The sequence below is a fragment of the Rhinopithecus roxellana genome, chromosome 13 (assembly GCF_007565055.1).
Source record: "Rhinopithecus roxellana isolate Shanxi Qingling chromosome 13, ASM756505v1, whole genome shotgun sequence".
Classification (NCBI taxonomy): domain Eukaryota; kingdom Metazoa; phylum Chordata; class Mammalia; order Primates; family Cercopithecidae; genus Rhinopithecus; species Rhinopithecus roxellana.
Window position 1 is genome coordinate 53,503,968 of NC_044561.1, and position 15,787 is coordinate 53,519,754.

Here is a 15,787-nt window from a genome sequence, read left to right on the forward strand (position 1 = left end):
AGCTTACAGTGGAGCAAAACGCAGTGGCATGAAAGCAGGTAAAAAGGCAGCTTATCAAACAGTGACAGGCCTGTAACTCAGGCTTGTTTAAGCATGTCATGTGACTCCTGCTCTGTGGCCCAAGTGACTGTAATCTAGGCTTGCTCAAGCTTATCTTGTGTCCTTCACTGTGCCACCCAGATGGAAAGCAGGAACTTACAGAAACCAGCCACAGAAAACAGGAATTTGCAAACTTACAAAACTTCCCAGGGTACCATAGCACACGGGGTTGGGGGAGGGGTGGGGCAGGTCTCAAGCTGCCTAAAGAAGAAAAATTTGTTTTTCCTCTTTTTAACTTTTGCTTCAATACCACATTTTGTTTATAATTCAGCAGCTGATGGGCATTTGGGTTGCATCCACTTTTTGACTATTCTGAATAGTGCTACTGTGAATATTCATGCACAAATTTTTATGTGGAGGTATGTTTTTATTTCTCTTGGGTATATACCTAAGAATAGAATGATTGGATCATATAATAACTCTGTGTTTAACATTTTGAGAAATTGCCAAAATTTTTCTTTTTTTTTTATGTTACCACCCATAATGGATGAACATTCCAATTTCTTTGCATCCTTGCCAACACATGTTATTATCTGTCTTTTTCATTATAACTATCATCGTGGTTTTGAAGTGGTATCTCATTGTGGTTTTGATTTGCATTTCCCTAGTGGCTAAAGATGTTGAACATCTTTTCATGTTTTTATTGACAAGTTGTTTCTCTTCTTTGGGTAAATGTCTTTTTAGAGCCATTATCCTTTTTTAAACTCAGCTATTTATATTTTTATTGTTGAGTTCTTAAAAATTCTTCATGCAGTCTGGATATAAGCCCATTATCAGATACGTGATTTGCAAATATTTTCTCCCATTCTGTGGATTGTCGTCTTTTCATTTTCCTGATTATATATTTGTAGCACAAAAATGTTTAATTATACTAATGTCCAAATTATCTATTTTTCTCTCTTGTCAGTTTTTTTTGTTTGTTTATTTTTATTGTCATCTGTAACAGCAGTTCACAACGTTTGCTTTCATGTTTCCTCTTAAGAGTTTCATAGATTTAGCTCTTCTATTTAGGTTTATGACCTATCTCAAGTTAATGCGATGTCCTTAGTGAATTATCTTGGCAGTACTGATTGAAATGAACTAGTTTACTTTCAGACTTTCAATTTGATTCTGTTGATCTATATGTTTATCTTTATGTCAATACCATACTGTCTTGTTTATTGTAGCTTTGAAATAAGTTTTGAAATCAGTGTGAGATCTTCAATTTAGTTCTTTTTTCAAGATTCTTTTGGCTACTGTGGTTCCTTTGAATTCCCATATAAATTCTAGAATCACCATGTCAGTTTCTACAAAATAGCCATTTGGAATTTTGGTAGGTATTGCATTGAATGTATAGATCAATTTGATGAGTGTTGCCATTTTAACGATACCAATTCTTCCAATCCACGAACATGGAATGTCTTTCCCTTTATTTTGGTCTTTTTAAATTTCTTTCAACAACGTTTTGTAGAGTACAAAGTGTTACATTACCACGTCATAGTTGTTCGTTGTACAAGTCTTATAATTTTTCATTAAATTTATTCCCAAGTATCTTATTCTTTTTGGATGTTATAAATAAAATTGTTTCCTTAATTTCTTTTCAGATTCTTCATTGCTAGCATATAACAATGCAATTAATTTGTGTATATTGATCTTGTATAATGCAACCTTTCTAAATTAATTTATTCTAATTATTAATAGTAAATTACTTAAATTTTCTACATACCAAATCATGTCATATGTAAATATAAGAACTTTTCCTTTTGTTTTTGCAATATTAATTTTTAAGATTTATCTTGTTTACCCAATTTCCCAGGCTAGAACCTCCAGAATATTGTTAAATAGAAGTAGTGAGAGTGGAAATACTAATGCTGTACTTGATCTTTGGGGAAAAGCATTTGGTCTTTTGCCATTAAGTATGATATGAGCTGAGATTTTGTATTGTTTGTTTTGTTTTTGTAGATACCCTTCATCAAGTTGAAGAAGTTTTCCTCTATTCCTGGTTTATTGAGTCGTGTTTTTTTGTTTGTTTGTTTGTTTTTTTATCATGAATGGATTTTGGATTTTGTTGCATGCTTTTTCTGCTCTATTGAAATGACCACATGTTTTTTTGTTCTTCTTTCTATTGATATGGGGCATTACATTGATCGATTTTTTTGAATGTTAAACCAGCATTGTATTTCTGAGATATATCCCACTTTGTCATAGTGAGTGTGTAATCCTTTTTATATGTATCAATATTTAATTTGTTTGTATTTTATTGATGACTTTTGTGTTTTGTGTTCATAATAGATATAGGTCTGGTTTTCTTGTGATATCTTTTGTTTTTGTGTATATATAAAACTGACCTCATAAAATGAGCTAGGAATTGTTTTCTATTTTTTCAAAGAATTTTTGAATAATAATAATAATAATTTGAATAAATAATGATTCTTTAAATAATTGGTAGAATGCACTAGTGAAGTTATCTGGGTCTGGGCTTTTCTTCTGGGAAGTTTTAAAATTACTCATTCATTAGAGGTTTCTTTTTTAAGATTTTCTATTTCCTTTCAAGTCAGTTGTAGTAGTTTATGTATTTTTAGAAATTTGTCCATTTCATTTATGTCCATGGCATACAATCTTTCATACTATTCCCTTATAATATTTTTTATTTCTGTAAGATTAGTAATAATATTCCCTCTTTAATTCTTGATTTTAATAATTTGAATCTTTTCTCTTTTTTTCTTAGTCAATCTAGCTGAAATTTGGTCAACTGTGTTGGTTTGGCCAAGGAATCAACTTTTGGTTATTAAGTTTTGGTATAACTTTTCTAATCTTTATTGTATCAATTAATGCTCTATTTTTTATGTATTACTTTCTTATGCTTACTTTAGATTTCATTTTCTCTCATTTTTCCAGTGTTTTAAGGTCGAAGTTTGGGAAATTGATTTGAGATCTTTCTTCTTTTATAGGTAGATATTTATGGCTCTACATTTTCCTCTAAACATTGCTTTAAGTGCATCCAATTCACTTTAGTTTGGTGTGTTTTTGTTTTAATTTATCTCAAAGGATTTTTGAATTTCCTATATGACTTCTTTGAATCATTGGTTATTTATGAATGTATTATTTAATTTCCAAATATTTATACATTTTAAAAATTTTCATCTATTATTAATTTATGATTCGATTCCAATATCATTGGAGAATACACTTTGCATTATTCAAACCTTTTAACTTTACTGAGGCTTGTTTTATGGCCTAGCATACGGCCTGTCCTGAAAAAAGCTCCATGTGCACTTGTAAAGAAGATGTATATTCTACTGTTTGTAGGTGGATGGTCTATAGATGTTTGTTAGTTCTAGTTTGTTTATAGTGTTGTTTGTTTATAATTATATATCCTTTATAATCTTCTTCCCATTCTATACATTGTGGAAAGTGAGGTTTTGAAGTCCCTAACTATTATTGTTGAATTGTCTGTTTCTGTTTCTTCCTTCAATTCCATAAGTTTTTGCTTTACATACTTTGGGACACTGTTGTTAGGTATTTATATGCTTATAATTATTACATTTTTCTCATAGATTGGCCCTTTTATCATTATTATGTGTCTTCCATATCTCCACTAACATTTTCTGGTCTTAAAGTTGATTTTGTTTGATATTAGCATAACCACTCTGGCTCCCTATAGTTCCTAGTGGCATGACATATCTTTTTTCATTCTTTTACTTTCAACCTATCATCTGTGGACAATATATAGCTGAATCTTGTTTTTTTTTTATCCAATTTAACAACTTATGCCTTTTGATTTGAGTATTTAAGCCATTCACATTGCATAATTATTACTATGATTGGATATATGTCTGCAATTTTACTCTTTGCTTTCTGTATGTCTCATATCACATTTTGTTCTCTGTTCTACCTTTATTACTTTCTTTTGTATTAAATTAATGTTTGTAGTATAATATTTTAATTTTTAGTGATTTTCACTATATTTTTTAGCTGTTTTCTTAGTGGTTGCCCCAGGGCTGTGTAGACTGACTAAGAAAAAAGAGAGATGACTCAAATTATTAAAATCAAGAATGAAAGAGGAAATATCATTACTAATTTTACAGAAATAAAAAGTATCATAAGGCAATAGTATGAACAATGTATATATTAACTTATCAGAATGATGTGTACTACCTTAATGTGAGTAAAATATAGACACTTTACTCTTACGTAGCTCTCGTCTCTCTTCCTCTTTTTTAATATTGTTATTATACATATTACCTATATATGTAATATATATGTAACCTTGTTGTAATTATTACTTTATATAGTTTTATGTCTTTTAAAGAAGCTGAGAGAAGAAAGGAGAGAAATACATATTTATAGAATTTCTTACATTAATCTTCTTGTTTATCCTTTCTGAGTCTCTTCATTTTTTTTCCCAGTGCATTCAGGTTACCAACAGGTGTCAACTTCCTCCAGCACAGCTCCACTCCCTTTCACCTCCTTTGGGCTATTTTTGATAAATATGTTAGATTTATATTTGTTATAAGCCCTAGATTATATTTTGAATGAAAGGTCTGTACCAAGCTTGTCCAACTTGCGGCCTGGGGACCACATGCAGCCCAGGATGACTTTGAATGTGGCCCAACACAAATTCATAAACTTTCTTAAAACATTGAGGGTTTTTTTTTTTCTCTCATGAGCTATTGTTAGTGTATTTTATGTGGCCCAAGACAATTCTTCTTCCAATGTGGCCCAGGGAAGCCAAAAGGGTGGACAGCCTTGTGTCCAATCATTCTACACAATATAGAAAAATGATTAGTTACTGCAGCCCTGGGTTCCTGGCAGACTAAAGAGAAATATCCAATAGAAATAACTTCCTTCTAGCAAGATTTCACAATGGTAATTAAGAGACTTCATAACTTTGTGATCTGTTCAAAAGACTGCCCAAGGCTAAGCCTAAAGGAACTCTCCAAGTTATTAAAGAGAGTTTCACAACTCTGGAGCCTTTTGTGAACAGGACAGCAATGCACTGAAACTATCAGAACTGCTTTAATGTCTGATATTCCTATGGTTATAGAGAACCAACATGAATATTGCTGTTAGAATTACTAGAGAGCTCCTTTTTCTTATATAAACACTTCAACAAATACGAGTTTATGCATAAAGACATCTTTTTTCAGAAGCTGAATGATGAGCAAATGCTTTTTTACAATGTTTTATATTTTTGAATTTTAAAATTTATTCAGCATCCTGAGTCAGACAAGTCTAAGAATGAAATCAAATGCAAATCTGGCAACAGAGATGTTTTGTGACTCATGAGTAAGCCATTCAGGTACAGACAATACCTGTCAGGCAGGTTAGGTGTGTTGCTAGATCACTTTCTCCAAGCTCAAACACAGATGTGATGTCTAGACACCCACATAAGGTATTTCATACTAAAATCAAGAAATACTGGGAGTTACACTGAGACCTTAACTTTCAAGAAAAAAGAAATCAGTGTGCTCAAAGAAGAGTAGCTATAATCAGTCTTTGGACACAGAAATGTTGCACTCTTTTTGGGGGGTCCTTTCTTGAAGCAGACGTTTCTTTCCATTTCTTTTTTTCTTTGTCAGAAAATCATTTCACAAAGTGCTTTGAGATTTAACTAAATTTTCTTATTTTGTTTAAAAAGTTGAGCTGGGGCCGGGCATGGTGGCTCACTCCTGTAATCCCAGCACTTTGGGAGGCCGAGGTGGGTGGATCAAATGAGGTCAGGAGTTTCAAACCAGCCTGGCCAACATGGTGAATCCCCATCTCTACTAAAAATACAAAAATTAGCCGGGCATTGTGGCATGTGCCTGTAATCCCAGCTACTCAGGAGGCTGAGGCAAGAGAATGGCTTGAACCTGGGAGGTGGAGGTTGCAGTGAGCCAAGGTCGTGCCACTGCACTCCAGCCTGGGCAATAGAGCGAGATTTCATCTCAAACAAACAAACAAACAAAAAAAGTTAAGTTGGAATTTGAGCTTATTTATTATTCCTTGAAAATAGTATAGATACCCTCAATTGCTACCGTAGGGAGTGCAAGAGCTCACAGCAAGAGCTCAGTGAGTATAATTTGTCCTCCTGGCTTTTTTGTTTGTTTTGATTGCACATTCACTCTATCAATAATATGAATGTTTCAAATTTTGTCTTTGAAATGTGGACTAGCAAAATTACTAAGATATTGAGTACTTAAAGTTACTTATAAAATACTGCTTAAATATATCAACAATTGTTGGTCTGTAAAGCACTCTAGAAGTTGTTTACAATTTTTACTGACAACTACGTGAAATATAAACATAAAACATTTGGATCTTTGATGAGCTTCAATTAGAGATGATTTTTTCCAGAATATGTCATTTTTCCAATGATAAATGCTTTAGATTGTGTTAGTATTTCTGTTCCACAATTGTAGTATTGCCTTTTGCCCATAGGCTTTTTATTCATTCATTTCTTCAAAAAATAAATATTATATTGTTTCATCCCAATGCTTATATGGAGGCTCAGGAGGTTCTGCATCCCGACCCCTCCGCTTTCTGTCTTACCTGCCAGGTCAGGATGAGAAATGCCATTGGGTTTATTGAGGCAGGGATGGTGAGTCTTGCTTTCCGTTTCCTGTACCTGGCTGACATGATTTTCTTCACCACCACTTGCTCTGGCTGATACTTGTATCCATATAGAAAAATATATAGATATAACAAAAGCTTTGAACAAATGAAATCAAATTCTAATTCTACTAGAAGGCACCTGATGTCATTCTCTTAATGACTTTTTAGAGTATTACTGCACTGATACCCTCCACCAGGGGGTAGGGGAGGAAGCCTATATTCTACTCTGTCTGCATATCTAGTAGTCTGCATATCTATCATGCTAGTGGTCGATTTGGTGCTCTGTAAACAGGTCCTTTCTTCCTGATACTTTCATTTTCTTAAGCCCATTAACAAATTGAGATAGACACATATGGGTGGATTCCCAAGTCAGATGCTTGGTTCTGAAACTGTCTCTAAAATCTACTGTAGATTGATTTTCAGACCATTTTCCAGTGATGGAAACAGGCTCTCCCTGTGAGTTTATACAGGCTTGTTTCTCCTAATGTTTCACCCAAAATGAGGTTAACCCTGGAAATTCCAGTGCCCCTTAGCTACAGGCGCCCTCCACTGAGAATGGCTTACTCCTAGGTAGGGTGCTAGTATTATGCTTGTTGCCTGTTCACATGCCAGGAAAAATACTGATTTCTGCTCCTGAAGTCATAAAAGATTATTCAATCGTAAGCCCTACGTTTGGGACTATCTTCAACTATAAGCGGCTGCACACATTCAGCTTGTTCTTCCTGACTGGGGAGGTCCAGAAGCAGACTGTCTGTGGGTGGGAGGGTAACTCACGATGTCATCAGGGACCCAGTTCCTTTTCATTTCTACTCAGTCATCCTTGGCACAGGCGTGTTGCTCTGTGTTACAAGAAGGCTGTTTGGTCCACCAGCAACAGGAGGAAGGGAAAGGGGCAATGGGCAAAGATGACATATCCATTAGCAAACTCTTCTAAAGAGATTTCCCAGAGGCAGAACGAACTTCTCACCCAAAATTTGGTTCAGATGTTGAGATTGATGATACCACACATGCATCCACTAAGAAAGTATGGTAAGGTTTATTACTCACATAATGATCCAAAAATAGCTTTAGAGACCAGAGAAGAGAGACTGGCTTGGCATTTATTGTGGGTAGAGATGAGACTGGGGTGAAGGCTCTTGCACATGGGTGGAGGCTTGTGGGGTTTAAATTTCCCACCAATTCCAAAGGAGGGAGCACTTGGGCTTTCTTATCAGCTTCCTGGATGTGGAACAAAAGGAGAAGAGGGAGTAATGGGATTTGAATGCAGCCAGACATCAGAAATGTAGTCAGACTCTTTATTGCACTGTCTCGATACCCTTCTCCTGGCATCTTACAGCAGGCTGAGAAATGCGGTGTTTTAGTGGCCACAGTGGAGGGCTGTTAGCACAGAAGGAGTGCAGGATGGAGGTGAGCGGAGGGAAGGCAGCAGGCTTTGCCAGCCCAGCCATCTCATCTTTCCTGCTGACCTCCATTCAGAGATGAAAAGTGACCTTGGCTGCCCACCAGGATCAATGGTGTTGAGGCACTTGGCTCACTTTTGTTACATAACCAAATCCAGTGAACTACAGTAATATGGCCTTTTCCAAAGCATGGAGGAGCAAGAGGAGAACCACAAGAAGGAAGAAAAGAGCTACCCTTTGGGAAAGAGCATAGCCCAGTGAGTGTGTTCAGCTATAAATACGGGCATCCTAAAGATCCATCGCAATGGTATGTCCTTCTGATAATTGCAAAGAAAAAGGGAACACACAAGTTAAAAACAACAACAATAACAATAACAACAGAAAGCAAAACAGTCTAATTCTGTCCTCTAGACTGGAGACTGTAATTTCCACCGACCCCCGTGGGACACTATTAAGTTTATTCTAGGGTGAGTGGGTGCCCAAGGGAGGCAGTGAGTGTGGCTGACATCACCTGGTGGCAGGGTGCTCAGGGACGGCCACAGGTTCTACAGGGCCCTGCAGGGCCTGAGTCTCTAGTCAGTTGGGAAGCTCCACCTTCTGCCCCAGCCCAAGGGGGTTGAGGCAGTCATGGATGTAGCAATTTTCATAATTCTCAGGGATCAATGATGAGCATTGAGCAGGCTTGATTCTCACACACATACGCAGTGGCCTGGTCTTCCAGCCATCGGAGGGTACTCAGGAAAGGCAGCCAGTGGGATAGGAAGCTTGAGGGGCCCCCATCAGCCAGAATCAGCACCTTGTTAGGAATGTAGACAGAGTGGACACACTGCACCAGAACTTTGGTGTCCTTGGCCTGGCGGTCTCCACAGATCGCGATCTGCCTGAGGGTCTGCTGCTGGACTGAGAGGACACGGACCATCTCCAGCAATGCCACTGGGACATGGTTCATGTGCTGGGAGAAGGCGGTCAATAGGCACACGCACTTGTCCATCCAGTCCTTGTGACCCATGAAGCCGTGCAACCAAGGCAGGTTGTGGGCTGATCCGGAATTGGCGCTGGGCTCTGAAGACTGTAATGTTTTAAACTCTAGGAGGAATGTCCTCTGAAAGATTGTTCAGAAGAGGAAGTCTTTTTCCCCACTGGAAGGAAAAGAGGGGAGAAGAGTCAGAATGATTAGATAAAAGTGCTTTCTAATATGTTATTGTTCAGAGTACGGTGTAGAAAAACAAAAGTATAGTAAAAAATGATTCTCCCTTTCAGTTCTCTCTTTTACCTTTCTCTCTCTCACAGTTTTGTACTCAGATGTTGCTCCCTGGTTGAAAATAATTCCGCAGTTGAAAAGCAAGTCACTTGGGAAGATCTGGAAGTTAAAGCCCTATCAATACTTTTCAAATATGACAGTAAATATCTGGGCAATGATGAAGGGCGACTTGCAGAAACACCGTTTTCCATTGAGAAGGTGGTTATTGGCTTGCTATTAGAGGAGGAAGAAAGATCTATGTTTATGGAGCTGATGGAGAAGCATTCAGAACTAGCTGTTTTTGTGTTTAATATTTCAGTGAGGTAGGTATCCCTGAAGGCATGTTGACACTTACCTCTAAGGATTCAACCAGAAATCTCTTTGATTTGACATTTATTTTACAACTTGGATGGTTGTGACCGCTGCTCAGTTCCCACAGGTTGCTGTTTGACAACCCCAAGTTCACAAAGCCACGAAGTCAGAAAATATGTTCAATTCAATAGCCAGTTACGGCTCTGGGCTCAGGGACCCCATCTCCCCAAAAACTAGCAGTCTAGAGGACTCCCTTGGCAGATAATCTGAGCACATGCATCCTGAGAAGCCTCTTCTGGGGTCCTGATTTATTTTTATTTTTCCCCTTTTTCCCCTTTATTCTCTTGATGAGCTTCAAAAAAAAAAAAAAAAAGAAAATCCATTGCAGCTGGAAAGGCAGAAAAGGCACTTAACTTCAACCACATTTTTGGTACCCTAGGAAAACTAATTAGAAAGAATACACAGAGAACAAGGTATGGCATAGATGCACAAGATCTTTGCAAGCCAGTGAGTAAACCAAAGATACGATAAATCGTGGGTCTGCCAACCTTATCTTAAAGTGAAAAATTGAGCTACAAACAAAATACAAGTGCCACCACTCCTAGTGTGAAGAAGTCGGCTTGGGCCCATATCCCAACTTTAAGTAAAGGAGAAAACGTTTCTTTTATGTCTGCTTTGCCGTGACTGCCCTGCAGTGGAAATAGGACATTTTTGCCATGAATTTATCATTTGATGCAGATGTTTGGCTCAAGTTTCCTGATCCTGTCAGCAAAGTTGACCTTAAAACATTAGAACAAGAATTGTGGTTTATTTACGTTTTCTTACGAGGCGCAAATTTGCATATAGGAGCATTGTTTTTATTGCAGCTTCTTAGAGAGCCTCTAGTTTTGGAGTGCATGCCCTATTTTTTCTCCATGAATAGTTTGATAGTTGTACTTAAATTTATGGGTTCTTTCTACCTCTTTCTACCTTTATTTCTCCAAGTACAAGCACATTTTGTTACAGTGATTGCTGCTTTCCTGTTTTTTTTTTTTAATAGCCATCAAAAAATATAGACTCCCACCATAGCATTGCAGGTGGCTAAACCCCATCTTGACCTCTAGACTTTTCTAAGTCTGCAAAGAATAAAAACAAGGAGGAATTTGCAAAGTTCATCAAGTCTAGACCTTCCTTAGAGGCCTAATGACTGTATTTGAAGCCACTCTGGCCAGTTTTCCTGATTGGAAATTGTTAAAAAGTAGCTAGGAAGTTCTGAAAAAGCAAAAGTGGTTAAGATAACAAGTTAAGCATTAGCAAGGAAGTTTTTCTTGAGCTCAAGTATTAATACATGGTCTGGGCTTTAGGAGTAATTTTACACCAGTTGTCTGTTTTCCTTTTAGAGTTGGATGGAAAGTTGTTCTCAAAATGCATCTGAGTTGTTGAATATCCATTATGTTACAGGGAAGCCATTCCTTCTTCCAAAACAGTTTTAATTTTTATGGATTCTAAGTTAAAACAGGAACATTTATTTTCTTATGGGTAAAGTTCCTGGAATGCTCTATTACATGGATTTAGTACATTTTTTGACCAAATAGCACTTGACCAAACATTATTTTCAAAACTGCACTTCTCTAAAAAAAAAAAAAGATTTAAAAATACGATTCCTTTTGCTGATGAGCGTCATACTTTGGCATTTAGTCTGTAAAACCTTGGCGTTTAGTCTGTCTTCCTGGAGCTCAGTTCTTGAAATGCATGTCTCTCATTCAGGGCTTTCATAGTCAACAGGTGGAACCAGCCACTGGTGTTCTGCTTATAATAAAAATTATACATTTGTATTAACATTGCTCTTGAAGTTAATAAACACACCCAAATCTGGTTAATTTGTTCAAGTTATTGACAGATTCTCTGTGATTTACAGGGATTAATGAGTATGCAAATACAAGGAAAAATGCCCAGGATAGAGAACATCATGGAACATATTGTACCTTATTGTAAAATAAAAATAGCCCTGGACAGCCCATGGAATGCGTTCTAACAGCATAATCAGTTCTTTACTGTGGTTTTCCTGCCAGCCAGGGAGCCCTGCGTCACAGAGGGTGGGTGCCAAGTGTCTGGTTTGCTCTTTGGTAAGATTTTTCTTTTTCTTCCTATAATTTTCAGGTTTGCAGTTTCTCCAAATGCAAAACATCCAAGCCACCTCCCTCTGCAGTGAAGTATTGATCTTGTTCTAGATTTCTCCGCAAAGGTTGGGATATTAGAGTTGAAAACACAAGTGGGTAGGGTGAGCCCACAGTCTCTGTGACGGGGCCTGCTGGACACTCCCAGTCTGCTGGGACAGCATGGTGGAATTTTCATCTTGTACAAATGAGCTTGGCATCTTATTTCCAGGTCCTCTGCTACCAACAGCGAATTTGTTACAGTGTGAAGTGTTGAGGCAACTACCTAAATAAATCTGGGCAAAATATACTATCAAATCAATCAGGGATTTCCACCCTTCATGAATTATCTCACATTTTAGTCTAAATTATTTAAGAATGACTGACTCACGGCTGGGCGCAAAGGCTCATGCCTGTAATCCTAGCACTTCGGGAGGCCGAGGCAGGCAGATTGCCTGAGCTTAGGAGTTCAAGACCAGCCTGGGCAACAGTGAAACCCAGTCTTCACTAAAATACAAAAAAATTAGCTAGGCATTGTGGCGGGCACCTGTACTCCCAGCTACTCGGGAGACTGAGGCAGGAGAATTGCTTGAACTAGGGAGGTGGAAGTTGCAGTGAGCCGAGATTGTGCCACTGCCCTCCAGCCTGGGTGACAGAGTGAGACTCCATCTCCAAAAAAAAAAAAAAAAAAATGACTTGCTCCCTTGCTCCCTTTTTGCCCTCTGTGCATATGGCCCTAGAGTCGGTGTTTGAAAAACTGCTTTCCACTGTCCAGAGAGGATTTACTCTTAATAGGCTGATGATCCTGGAGCCCACGGCCACCCTTCTGGGCTCTAGTCACCTCTAATCCACGTCGTGTTAATTGGTCATTTTGTTTTGTGCAGGCAAGACTTGGATGTGCAGTTTTCATGCCATCTCTTGATTGTTTACCCAAACATAAAATGTAACCAGGGAACCAGCAATATGGTAGTTATGCGCTTCCCAAATCAACTTGAAGTTGATCCTAAATGCACGCTGTTTCCACTGCTGCTTCTCTGATGCAGGTTCTGCCCCAGTGATAGTGAGCTGGCATTACTGTGAACCAGGATTGCACATGGGGGCTCCGACCCCATGGTGCCTGCCACACACTAACACACATACTCTTTGAGACCCAACCAAAACAGCACTCAGGGGCAAAGAGTTTAAAGAGACAGGGCTTTATCCAACATTGGAACTATTTTAAATGCCCGAAGTAGCTCCATTTCAAGTTCTTCAGATGGCCTATGAAGCTCTATAGGACATCTTTCCCTAAGCCCTTGGCCTCGCACCTCCCCTGACACCCCCAGCATCTCTCTTCTGGAGGCCTTCTCCACTAAAGCTTTCTGTGCAACTTCTTGGCTGACTCGTCCATCCCCACCAGGCTCTATCTAACAGCAGCCTCATCAGGGACACCCTCCCCTCCTGCCATCACCCTCACCTGCTCTGTGTTCCCCCAGCCCACATCTTCATTACACAAACTATTTATTTGTATGCTCACTTATAAGCTTAAGGGAAAGAGACAGTAAGCTTGTCAGGGTAGGAAGTGTGTTTTGTTTATTGCAGTCTCCATATCCTACGGAAGGGTGCCGGGCCCACTGTAGATGCTAAATTAAAACCTGGTAAATGTTGAACAAATAAAATGATTAAATCAAATGGTGTAGTATGCAAGGAAGAAACAAAGACAGGGATTCAAGTCCCTGCCTCTCTACCTGGCTGTGTGACTTCAGTCCAGATATTGAACTTCTCTTGCTTTTAATCTTCTTATCATTATAATTATTGAGATTTGGGCCACGTTTTTAGAAAGTTAAGATTTTGGGTGGCTTTTCGAGCTTTAACACTTTAACATTTTTTATCTTCTTTTCTGAATTTTTTTTTTCCTGCTGGGCTGTAATTTTCTTAAGGCCGGGATTATAAAAGATGCATCATTTTATTTCCTGAAATTCACAGGATAACACTTACACAAAGGTGCTCAATAATCACTTGTTGGAAATAACCTTTTTTCCCCCAGAAAGGCTGTTTCAAAATGTGTATTTTATAGTATTTGATCTGCTAGATCAAGGGTTGGCAAACATTTTCTGAAAGAAGTCCAGCTAGTAAATATTTTGAGCTTTGCGGCCATACTTCTTCTTCTTTTTTATTTTTTTTTTTGAGATGGAATCTCACTCTGTTGCCCAGACTGGAGTGCGGTGGCGTGATCTTATGATCTCAGCTCACTGCAACCTCCACCTCCCAGGTTCAAGTGATTCTACCGCCTCAGCCTCCCAAGTAGCTGGGATTACCTGCCACCACGCCCTGCTAATTTTTGTATTTTTAGTAGAGACGGGGTTTTGTCATGTTGGCCAGGCTGGTCTCGAGCTCCTGACCTCAGGTGATCTGCCCGTCTCAGCCTTCCAAAGTGCTAGGATTATAGGCATGAGCCACCACGCCCGGCCTAGATTTCTTTATCACAACTCTGCAACTCTGCCATTTTAGCCTGAAAACAGCCATAAACAATTTGTGAACGAATGGGCATGGCTGTCTTGAAATGAAACTTTATTTGCAAAAAACAAATGGCAGGCTGCGTTTGACCGGTGAGCTATAGTTTGCTCGCCTGGCACTAGACAGTTATTGTCATAAAATAACCGTTTTCTAAAAATGAACTCTTTGGTTCCACTATGTTTCCGAGTAAGTTACATGAGATCATTTAAGTTTCACTTCTATTGTTGGGAATTTGTTATTTGAATAAAGATTTTCTAAGTGACCCTCAAGCTTGGGTCTTTATTTCATTTTTAGATTATGTAAGGCTTGACCCACTTAAGAAATGTAACCGTGTTTTTTTTTTTTTTTTTCTCCTATTAAAAAAGTCGGGTTTTTTGGTCTTTGTGACTATCTTGTTTACACAAACTGAACCTGAGACAAAGCCTCTAGTGACTGCTTTTTGTGGTTAAACTGGTTTCTTACCCACCAAAGTCTAGAAGAGGGAAAGAAAGAATTGTACCAGTTTGATGTGTTTTGTGTAACATAAGCCAGATTGTATCTCCTTCTCACTCCCCAGGTCTGTATACAACTTAGGACCAAGAGGTGGACTTCGGTTTCTTAGTTCAAGCTAAAAAAAATACCAGGGAAGCAGGAACCATGGGACATCCCAGGCTTGGTGCAGAAACTTGACCTGAACTGAACCTTAAGATCAGAATATAGACCTATTGTCTTTCCTCACCTCACTATTACCAAACTAACTTCCGCATCTCCTGGGAGTGCTTTCTATTTCATCCAGGCAGTGCCCTTATCTGATCTGGAGTGGGTTTATCTCTGGGAGAGCTATTGACGTGCCTGACAGGAGAGGACACTGAGAGTACCTCCAGTCTCCACCTGCCCCCTCCGATAGAACTGAGCAAGCGCTAACCATGCCAAAAACATCATTATCTCTGGTTCCATCTTAGTCCCTGCACACCCTAGGATTCAACAACTCAAGTAAGTAGGGGAGGGGAACATCTTTTCTCCCCTGGGAAACCTTGTCTCCTCCCAAGCCCTGGGAGGAGAAGGACTGCTGCTAATGAGACAGTGATGGTTAGTCTTGTAATTTTTACGGTATTATCTGCAGAACGAATGACTACCAGCAGGTACTCTGAATCTCTTTTCTTTCTAATAAGATGTAATCAACGAAACAGACTGTGGTCTGGGAGCTGACCAAAGAGTCAGCTAAAGGAATTGGACACATCCTGAGTTAGTTAACACATCGGTGTTGTTGGTCTAAGATGCTCTTTAGGGGCTGGTGACTCATTCATGATGTGCAGGAAACAGCACAGACACCTCCATGACCATGGAAGGTTTCTACAGGTGCCGTCATCACAGGGTCTACAAACAGAAGGAAGTCAGAGAGAGAGACTCAGGGGCTGGAGACCTGGATTCTGCATCGGAGTTTACCTCATCCTGGTTCTATTCCCAAAGTCCTCTCTGTGTGGCCATATCCCTGATTCTCAACCTGGCTTCATTCCAGTCATCTCAGGATCTTACAAACAACATTGATG

The 15,787-nt window shown here is 38.7% G+C and overlaps 1 protein-coding gene across 3 annotated transcripts in view; it reads left to right on the forward strand.

Annotated features, from left to right (window-relative positions):
* The first annotated feature begins 237 nt into the window (after positions 1 to 237).
* KCNJ15 (potassium inwardly rectifying channel subfamily J member 15) overlaps positions 238 to 15,787 on the forward strand; it is an 85,845-nt gene continuing 70,295 nt past the window's right edge. Inside the window, exon 1 of one of the 3 annotated variants that reach the window (XM_030913871.1) lies at positions 238 to 458. The gene's annotated coding sequence lies outside the window, so the exon portion shown is untranslated. Of the gene's footprint in view, positions 459 to 14,146; positions 15,231 to 15,787 lie in introns of those variants that run through there. The other 2 variants (XM_030913868.1, XM_030913867.1) reach the window with 2 other exon arrangements.